The sequence below is a fragment of the Prinia subflava genome, chromosome 1, assembly GCF_021018805.1.
Source record: "Prinia subflava isolate CZ2003 ecotype Zambia chromosome 1, Cam_Psub_1.2, whole genome shotgun sequence".
Taxonomy (NCBI): domain Eukaryota; kingdom Metazoa; phylum Chordata; class Aves; order Passeriformes; family Cisticolidae; genus Prinia; species Prinia subflava.
In genome coordinates this window covers 68,625,313-68,634,898 of record NC_086247.1, presented here as the reverse complement: position 1 = coordinate 68,634,898, position 9,586 = coordinate 68,625,313, and positions in this window count along the sequence as shown.

The following is a 9,586-nucleotide window of genomic DNA, read 5'->3' as shown; positions in this document are numbered from 1 at the left end:
GCAGGGTCAGCCAACTTCTTTCCTACAGTAAGTGACACACATTTTTACTTGTAGAGATGTGATTTTTTGCTCTGGCCACCTTTTTTTGTTTTTATCCCTGTTTTTGTTTACCAAGTAAAATTTTAAATGAACTTTTAAATTATATTTTAAATTGTCTTCAATCAGATGGGTATCTAGATGCAGAAGGCATTTGATTTTACTTTTTTCTGATTCAAGTACTGTGCCAACAATTCAGATTTTCTTAGCATTACTTTGTAATAATACAAACCAGCCACCACCAAACACATTTACTGCTTGTATATGCAATTGAAAACAATTAAAACAATTAAAAGCATTCCGTAGATGGGATTTTCTGAAGGAGCCTGTATAGAGATGTGAAATCAAAGTTCATTTTTTTCCTCCAACTTGAAATTTTTTCTTCAGCATCTTCTGAAATTAAAGTATCAGATTATTAGGAGTGCAGGATAGCCCTTGAATTCATGGTGAAACACCAATGATACGACATCTCTCCTGGCACCAGGAGGCAAAGTTTTTAAAGTTTAAAGAGATAGCTTTTTCTTCCAAAACCCTACAAAAGTCTTTCTGAGGAAAAAAAAAATTATATTTATATTTATTTATTTATTTATTTATTTATTTATTTAACCTAAGAGAGACTTTAGGGAGAGTCACTTGATCTCAGTAACAGAAGAGTCATAGAACCATTTTCCCAAAGCTTTCCTCTGTTACCAAAACTTAATATCATACATTTGTACAGAGAACCAACATCTTTCCCAGAAAATATTATTTCCATAAGGATTTTGTTTGATTTTTCATAGATTTCTGTATCTGTATTCCATCTTATGTTTTTTCATCCCTTTAAATGATTATATTAGTATAGATAAATGTTAATGTCTTTCTCTTGGACATTTATTTTATGGAAGAATGAACAGAACCATGGAAATCTTATAAATGCCTAAGCATATGTACCTTGTGCCTAGATGGCACCTCAGGATATCCAACCTCATGTCTAGCTGCACTCTCAAACAGATTTAGGATCATCTGCTCTGTCGTGAAACTGCCAACCTCATGCCAACACCTGGAATTGTCTAGGAAACCTAGTAATATCAGTAGACACCTTTAGGATACGCAGCTGGGTTGCTCTCCTATTTCAGCGAAGTGTTAAAGACCCAAGTCGTGCCAGTAAAACAGGACTTAAGAGTTGTTACTTTCATAACCCTTGTACCTAGAGAGCAGTGGCAGAAACAAGAATGAAGTTCAAAATACCTCCTGGTTCTCCTTTTAAAATACACCTCATGTAGTCAGAGGAAAGCTCACTGCAACACAGGCTAGGTCCCAGAATTAGAGAATTATCTTGGACAGACATCCTTTCACTCTTCCAAATGGTGTATTAATTAAATTCTCTTGTAATCTTCTGGAGTGGCAGCAAAAAGCTTGTGTTGTGGCAACCCTAGAGCTGTCCCTCATGAACAGGCTCATACTGAAAAATTCAGTTTACAACAGCTTCTTCTAAATAGCTCAGATACTTGGCTTTACTGGTATTGCAGATTTCAGAGTAATTGTGATATTTTATTTGTATGATTACAGAGAAAATATAAATATTTCAACAGAGGGATGGAGCCAGTTTCCATTTAGATCAATTAATATTCTCAAGTTTTTCTTCTGAAATTGTATCAAGCCCTTAATAAATAAAATTTTATTTCAGTTAAATGGAATATGGAGTGGCAGTATTCTACAGAAGGTAAAAGTGGTCTTTTTTTTGTTAATATGTCTGTATCTGCCGTTTTCTTCTATTTTCAACAGATGCAGTATCTTCATGTTTCTATTTCGTACTTGATGTCATAATATGATATTAAAACCCCCAACCCTGGTTTCTCATTATGATGAGCTTTACTAGCATAATTATTCTTCAGGCTTCACTTAATTATATGCCCCACCATGTGTTATTTTCAACATCCTAAGTGGTACCACCTTACTGCTAGGAATATTAAACAATGAAAGACAACACTCTTTTGTTTGGTTACACAGCATGCTGTGTCTGAATTCAGTCTCCTCTCATAGATCCCTCTCTCATCTTCTGAATTATATCTTTTATAAGGTTTCAAAGAAGAACACTTACAATCATACTTGTTCTAAAATGTTAGGTTTGTGTGCATTTTTTTTTGTATTTCCCATATCCCAGATATTCCCTGGTTATTCAGAAGGAAATTTAGAAATTAAAAAAAAAAAAAAAAAAGAGCGCGAGAAGAATGAAAAAAGAAAAAGAGAAAAATTGAAAGAAACTACACACATTCAGTTTTATTTCAGGTAACTTTTTTCTTAACCTGTTAAAATGACAAGCTAGTAACCAAGGTGAAAAATAAAGCATTGGAAAAACTACTTATCTGCAAATACTTAAGAATAAATGAAAAAAATAAACAAAACAGAGAGTGATTAAAAAGATACTGAAGTTCTTGATACAGTTAGAATCACAGAATCAATTAGGCTGGAAAAGAACTCTACAATCATTGAGTCTAACCTAAGACCTAACACCTTCAAGTCAACTAACCCATGGTAATAAATGACATGTCCAGTCTTTCCATAAGCACCTCCAGTCCATCCAATGTTGGATGAGAGTTCTAATCAAGACTTTTACATTCCCAAAGTTTTTTCATTATAATCCAAAACCACAATCTTTTGACCACATAAAAGTTAAACTTTGACAGTTTGACTAACCAACCGAGAAAATGCTCGTTTTAAATAAGAGTGTGTTTTTTCCTGAGAATAAGTTTAAAGAGTTTGAAATAAGAAACATATTGGTAATGCCCAAGTAAGTGAGACAAATGGAATTTTTATATAGTCAACACTCTACCATTTGGAGAAACTGTGAACCCTTGGCCACTGAAGTAAAAAGTCTCCCATTAGTTAAATCAGCTTTCTTGTCAAAATGAAAATGAGGAGATATTAGGAATATCACAAAGAAGGAAAGCTATTTTAATATATTAGCCCAAATAAAGTTCATTTTGCTTTATTTTGTGGCTTATTTTCTTTCATAATATTCCAAGTCGTGATTCTAAAACATAACCTCTTCAAAAACAAAAAAGGAAACCAACCAACCAAAAAAACAAAAGCTCAAATTAAATCTTACTGATAAATCATCCTGAAAAACAAAGTAACCTGTCAATCATTTCCAATCAACAAATCCTAACATTTAATCACAAGCATATTCACACTTGAACATGGATCCACTTCTGTCTTTAAGCTTCTAATTAATAATTGTGTTGTCAAAATGCAGAATCATGAATAGTCCTTAAGGCTTTTCCTGTACAGAAGATGATGAATACTTGTACTTAGCCAATCAAAAGTTCATTTAGTTGTTAAAGAATATTTGTCTTTAAAGTAGAATCATTTAATTATAAAATTATTACAGTTGGAAAAAGCCTTTTAGATCATCAAGTCCAACCATTAACCCAGCCCTGCCAAGTCTACTAAGCCATGTCCCCGAGTAGGTTCAAACATTCAAAATCACAGGTTTTTGCCATTTTAAATATAATTTTGAATGTTAAAGAAAGTGAATAACTAATTAATGATTATTGAAAAAGGCACTTCTCTGTTGGTTGTGGACTACTGTTCCACGGATCTTACTGGATCAATAGTTCAAAGGATTTATTGCACTAGGGTGGATACTATGGGGAAAATTATGTCACCCATACTGATACTTCATATCAAGGATGTCATTTTCTTTACAGAGTGTAGATGCATGAAAAAACAGTGGAAATAATTTTTACTGAGTCACTGGATAATGAAGACTATACAAACATATATACATAGAGAGAGATAAAAACCAGATTATTTCTGAGGTGAGTATGTCAAATGCTGGACAGTTTCCCTCTGCTAAAGCTCAGATGAAAATTAGTCTTCAATGGGTTTCTGCTTACCAGATACCTTTGAAAGAAAAGCTTTCTCATTTTGCAATTAACTCTGGAGCTTCCAGCTCCCTCTTGGCTTCTCAGTCCTGCATCATGAAGGACCTCCCAGTTATCAAATTTACTTGAAAACTATTGTCTCATAGGCAGGCAAATGCAGTCAAATAATGCCCAAAGACAAATGCTAACACTCTTGCTTTTTGCCTCTCAAGAAAATTCCTTTCAAAGGCTGAAAATGCTACGGTAGCTGTTTCATTGATCTATATAAAAATTAAAGCAAAGGAAATACCTGTAGTTAAAATAATGAAAGTGAATTTATTTACTGAAAAAAATGAATAATTTTGTATGCAAATAGCTGAAGCTTTGCCAGTGTTTTTCATCATCTCCTCTCTGAAGTTTTCCAATGTGTTGAAAAGGCATTACAGTAGGCATTTTGCATTGTCATTGGCTTACCTCAAAGGGATATGCAATATCCATTGTTGACACAAACAGCTTATTTTATTTTGAAATTCTTATATTTCCTCTCATCAGCAGCATAATGAAAGATTACAGTTTTATTAAATCAGAGATCTCTCCCTTTTCAAGCTAAATGTGCTTCACTACATTGGTTTATGAAGCATGCTTTTGGGTTTTTTTTGTTGGTTTTAAAATTAACAAAAATGCATAAAGGTATTTGGGGAATAGCTAAAAGGAACTGAATTCTTTAGCTGAAAATTTTGCACATGCTTCATGTTTTTCTGGATAAATAATCAGGAATAATGTTCTTATCCTAGCTGATCACAGACAGATAATGATCAAATGGTACCTTTCACAGACTGTTTTGTTTAGGAGTTGCACTGACTGTCTCAGTTTCCAGTTTCCCAGCTTGCTGGAAAAAGTTGCAGTAATCTGTTCCTATCCTCAGCTTTCTCCTTCCTTAAAGAACTGTCCACAAGAGGGCTAGGCATAGCATAGATTAAAAATACAAAACAAGATTCCTTAAATATTTAATAAAGACTGAAATGTCATAATTTAATCCTGATGTAGACTGGGATTTTACTGAAATGCAACAGTTATCGTAGAAAGAAATTCATAAGACTGTAATATGGTTAAACTTGTACAACTTGTGGATGTTCATAAAGCTTAACTGACAACTGAAAATTGCAATGTAGCAAAATGACCAGAGAGCAGCATTGTTCATGAAGACTTATTTGACTAATATTTTGTTCCAAAACCAAACAATCAGATAACAGGTACTATGAAACAACAGAAGAAGTATTTTCAAGTGCTAAATAAGTAACTTGTCTTGCAAGAAAACAAGTTCTTCCCTAAGGCTACTCTCTATCTTCATAATTTATTGTAAGCCTCCAGAACTGGAAGAAAAAAACAACACAAAAAGGCAAAAAAATCCACAAAAAACAAAACAAAAAGCTCACAAAAAAAGAAAAAAAAACCCAAAAAATTAAAAAACCCCACAAAAACACCAAAAAACCCCAAAAAACAACCAACCAAACAAGAAGAAGAACAACAACAAAAAAACACCACTAAAAAACCCTAAAAAGCACCCAACCCAAAAAACTAAAACCACCAAAACCCACCCCCAATGTAACATCTATTCTGTTTTCTTTGCTGCTTTTTCAGTGTGCACTTATACCCAACATGCCTGTGCCAGTGAAGACAGGGGAAAAAAGAAAAATTAACAATGTGAAAAATAGAAATTCACTAGGATATATCCATCTGTTACTCCTTTAAGAAAGTTAAATATGCTATTTTAGCCCTATGAGAACACGTTTTTCCTTCATCAAACTGACAGGTCTTAACGAATCAAGAGAATTTTGGAGCCAACTCTATACACAAAAGAAAATCTAATTCTTCCATGGATAGAATATTGTTTGCTTTAGCACTGTCCAGAGAAGGGAATGAAGTTTTCTATCTGGCCAGCCTGATAATTATCTCCAGCCATCCCCATTTTTGTTTTGGACATGGTGAGCACACCCCTCACCAACAGCGTTCCAAATAGCGTGGACAAAACAGCCTAGTTACTGTCCTGCTCTCCAATGCTGCTTCCTTCCAAGAAACACCCCCAGCTTCTATTTTGTTTGGGACCAACAACCTCAGGGATACTAAGAGCTGAAAAAAGGGGGAAATCAAACTGAAATTTCAGTGAAGGTTGAATTCAGAAAAAATTGCAGTCAATATACATAAATCAGGCAGTATAAAATCCCACCACAGCATTTCTGCATCTAATTTTTTTTTGTTTGGTTTGTTAAAAAGTTCTGATCATGATTCTAAGCAACTTAGGAACTTGAGGTTTCAAAAACTTTCCTAAGTCAAAATAGATGTATCATACTACAAAGATATTTCTACATTATTCTGTGTATAAAGAAACTGGGTGGAAAAAAGTTTATAAAAAGAAGATTTATAAGAAGAGTGAAACAGCATCAAGGTTTTCTCTATAAAAAACTTAGTTTCACATGTTTTCTATAAACTCAGGCTACAGACTATGTTTAATCAGTTTTTTTTTATTTTTTTTTTTCTTTTCTTTTATAAAAGCTAAGAAAAATCAGGAAAAAGCATTTGGATTCATGCCTAAAGTCTCATTTTAAGGTTCTGTGAGCTTTTCTCCCAGCTGTTTAATGGTAGAGAGAGACAATGGTAGAGAGAGAGCTATAAAATGTTCTACTATATGTAAAAAGCTGTATTGAAAAGCCATTTTTAAAGTTTCAAATCAAGTATTCAAGAGACAACAAAGCAAGAATTAACTCCCTCCCTTCACATCCAAAATTATGTAGTCTTTAAATGTACCATGACACAGGGATTTTTTTCCAGATCCTCCCCCCATCTCATATTGAGTATGGGAAAAATGGAGTTAAATTAATCAGCAGATTTTCAACATTCTGTTAATTTTTATTTTTCAGTGTGTGTCTCTAGGCCTCACCCATGCACACCACTCTTACACTGAGCTGAAGACAGAATTATTCATTCCCTTCTGGGCTTCCCTATGGTGCTCATCATGCAAAGCTCTGAGAGCTTCCTGAAGGTTAATTTATCTTAACAAAACCTCTCTGAAGTGACAAGGTAATATATTCCACTTTACAGACAGGCAGCAGTGACACATAGACAACAGTCAGTGCTGAGCTACCCAGGGTCCAGGCTGTGGGATTTTGTCACATTTTATAATTATCTGCATCTTCAATCATGGCATCCATTCACTTTAATTGCAACTGTGACTTCTCAGTGCTTCTTCATCTGAGCCATCAGGGTCCTGAGGTGGGCATTCAGAAATGAGAAACACATTGTTATTGACCCTATGTGAAACATCTGCTGTAAGGGACTGTGAGAGTCCCTCAGGAACTCTGATGGTCAGAGACAAACTCTGCTTCTGGGCACAGCTTAACTGCCTGGAGAGGAAGGCACTCATTCTCTTCCAATGCAGAAAAGCACAATGACCACATATGACAGCATCCTTTACTTTCCAGGCCTAAGCAATAATCCATTCTTAGACTAGCAGAACTTTTTCTAATGAGTGAAGTATGAATCCAGGTTAAAAATAGGAAGGGTTCACCTGAAGTAGATCATAAGTGCCTGGAATGAAAGGAATGGATAAAGATAATGGACAAACTTCATTATGATATTTTCTAACCTTCAGCCTTTAATTGATGCCTCATTTTGTTGCAGAATCATTCTTTTCTCTTGCTGTTTCCTGTTTCTCCAGATACTAATTGCAGGGGGGTTGTGCAGCTTGTTCCTTTGCATGTCTGTTCACTCTGTGGAAATGTCATATATGCACTAAGTCAGCATTCAGGGCTCTGAGGAACTTCAGCACCATGAATGAACACAGACTTCTAAGGAATGTGAGCTGCTATTGAGTATATGCAACTCATATTTATTTACATTTTGATATTGGCCAAATGTGCAGGAATTTTCATAAGAGTAAAATGTCCAAACACAATTGATAGCTCTGTAAAATATCATGCTTCTCATCTGAAGAGAAATAATGTAAGAGTATTTAAAATAAAAGATCTGAAAATTAAAAATAATTTCTAATATTTTTATAATCCTCTCCTCTTCCACTTCTGGTTTCACAGGTAGTTGATATACATTTGAATAAGTGGAGAAAACCCAAAGGTAACAACCATCACATGAAACCCTGAAAGGCAAATCTAGCACAGAAATATTACAACACAAATATCTAGTTTCACCAAGTATGGAACTAGAAACTATGAGTATGGCTTGGGTTTATGCTGAACAGTAATCAGAACAAGCAGTCTCAAGGAAGTAACAAAAATCATCACTTGGCAAGTGTTCTTCAAACTGGCACTTGTCTCAAATGCTTCTGGTTCTGAAGGATTCTGTTTATTCTCTGTCATGAGCGAGGTTATGATGTTGCTTTCATCATAAAATAGTGGTCAATTGTATTAAAATTTCGGGGAGCACATGGTGACATCATATACATATGTGAGAAATTCTTGTCCCTAAAGAACTTAAGACATAAAAATTTGTTTAGATTTTCTCTCTTTAAAGGTCATAAATTCTCTGAGGCTGTCATTGGTTTGGGTACTATATAATTCTATGGATGTGTTGTCTCCTTTAACTGAATGAATATGCAATTGTGTAACAAGCCCCTGATACTGTCAGGTTTGATAGTTAACCTGCACAAGTTCTTTTCCAAATTATTACCAAAATAATTACTACTGAGTCATGATGCTACTTCTGATATGTAATTACATACTGTTGAAAAGATACCTCCTGGGAGAGTCTCATATGAGCTCTTGGGTTAACAAAACCGAAGAGCATTCCTCAGTGAGGAGAACCAGCCTCCATTTCAACTTTTATAAATCACAAATTTCTTCAGATAATGCAAAATTTGCCTTGAAATTGTAAAGAAAACTTTGAAATAACGATGGAAAAAGAAAAGCCAAAAATATCGAACAGTAGAAATGAAAGATATTTAAAATAACTTGTTTTTGTTTTTTTTTTATTTAGCTTGTTGGATAGCAACACAGTCATGGTCTCAAACATGCGTTGATCATTTTCCTGCAGGGCAAGGTAGCCCATATGAGTCCATGTCTTTATGGGACTAGAGCACTCCAACCTTATTGCTGATTAGATGAGCAATAACTTTCATTTCTAACCTTTACTGAGCTTGGAATCACAACCTCCATAATACTTTTTTCCTTAAGAGTTAGAACAGATGCACAGACCTGGGATCTGTAAGCTGGGCAGGGTGATGAACATGCAGAGACATTCCTGATTTTGAACGAGCATTTGATCTGGAACATGTATTGAAGTCATAATAAGATACAGAAGAGATCTACATAATTCAGCACCAAGGCATCATACATGGGTCTTCCATTATTACATGTCACTGGCATGTTTGAAAAGTAATTCCACTGTGCATGGATGGGTTTTTTTCTGACCTGGGAGGATGTCCAGTGATGCCTCATCTGTTAGAATCATTGTGAGGGAGGAGAAAAGGCATCCGGAAGCTCACATGAACCATATCATGCTGTTATAAAGCACAACTGATACTTCTCTCTTAAGTTAGACTACATTAAAACTCTTTCTACAGCACAAAAGACAGAGATTTCACACAAGGTAACTAGACAAATTCACTGCCCAGATTCATACAGCATGGTTGATTGTGAAGAAGTCATACCCATCATGGTGAAATTTAACATTGATAACATAAGGTGGATTATTTC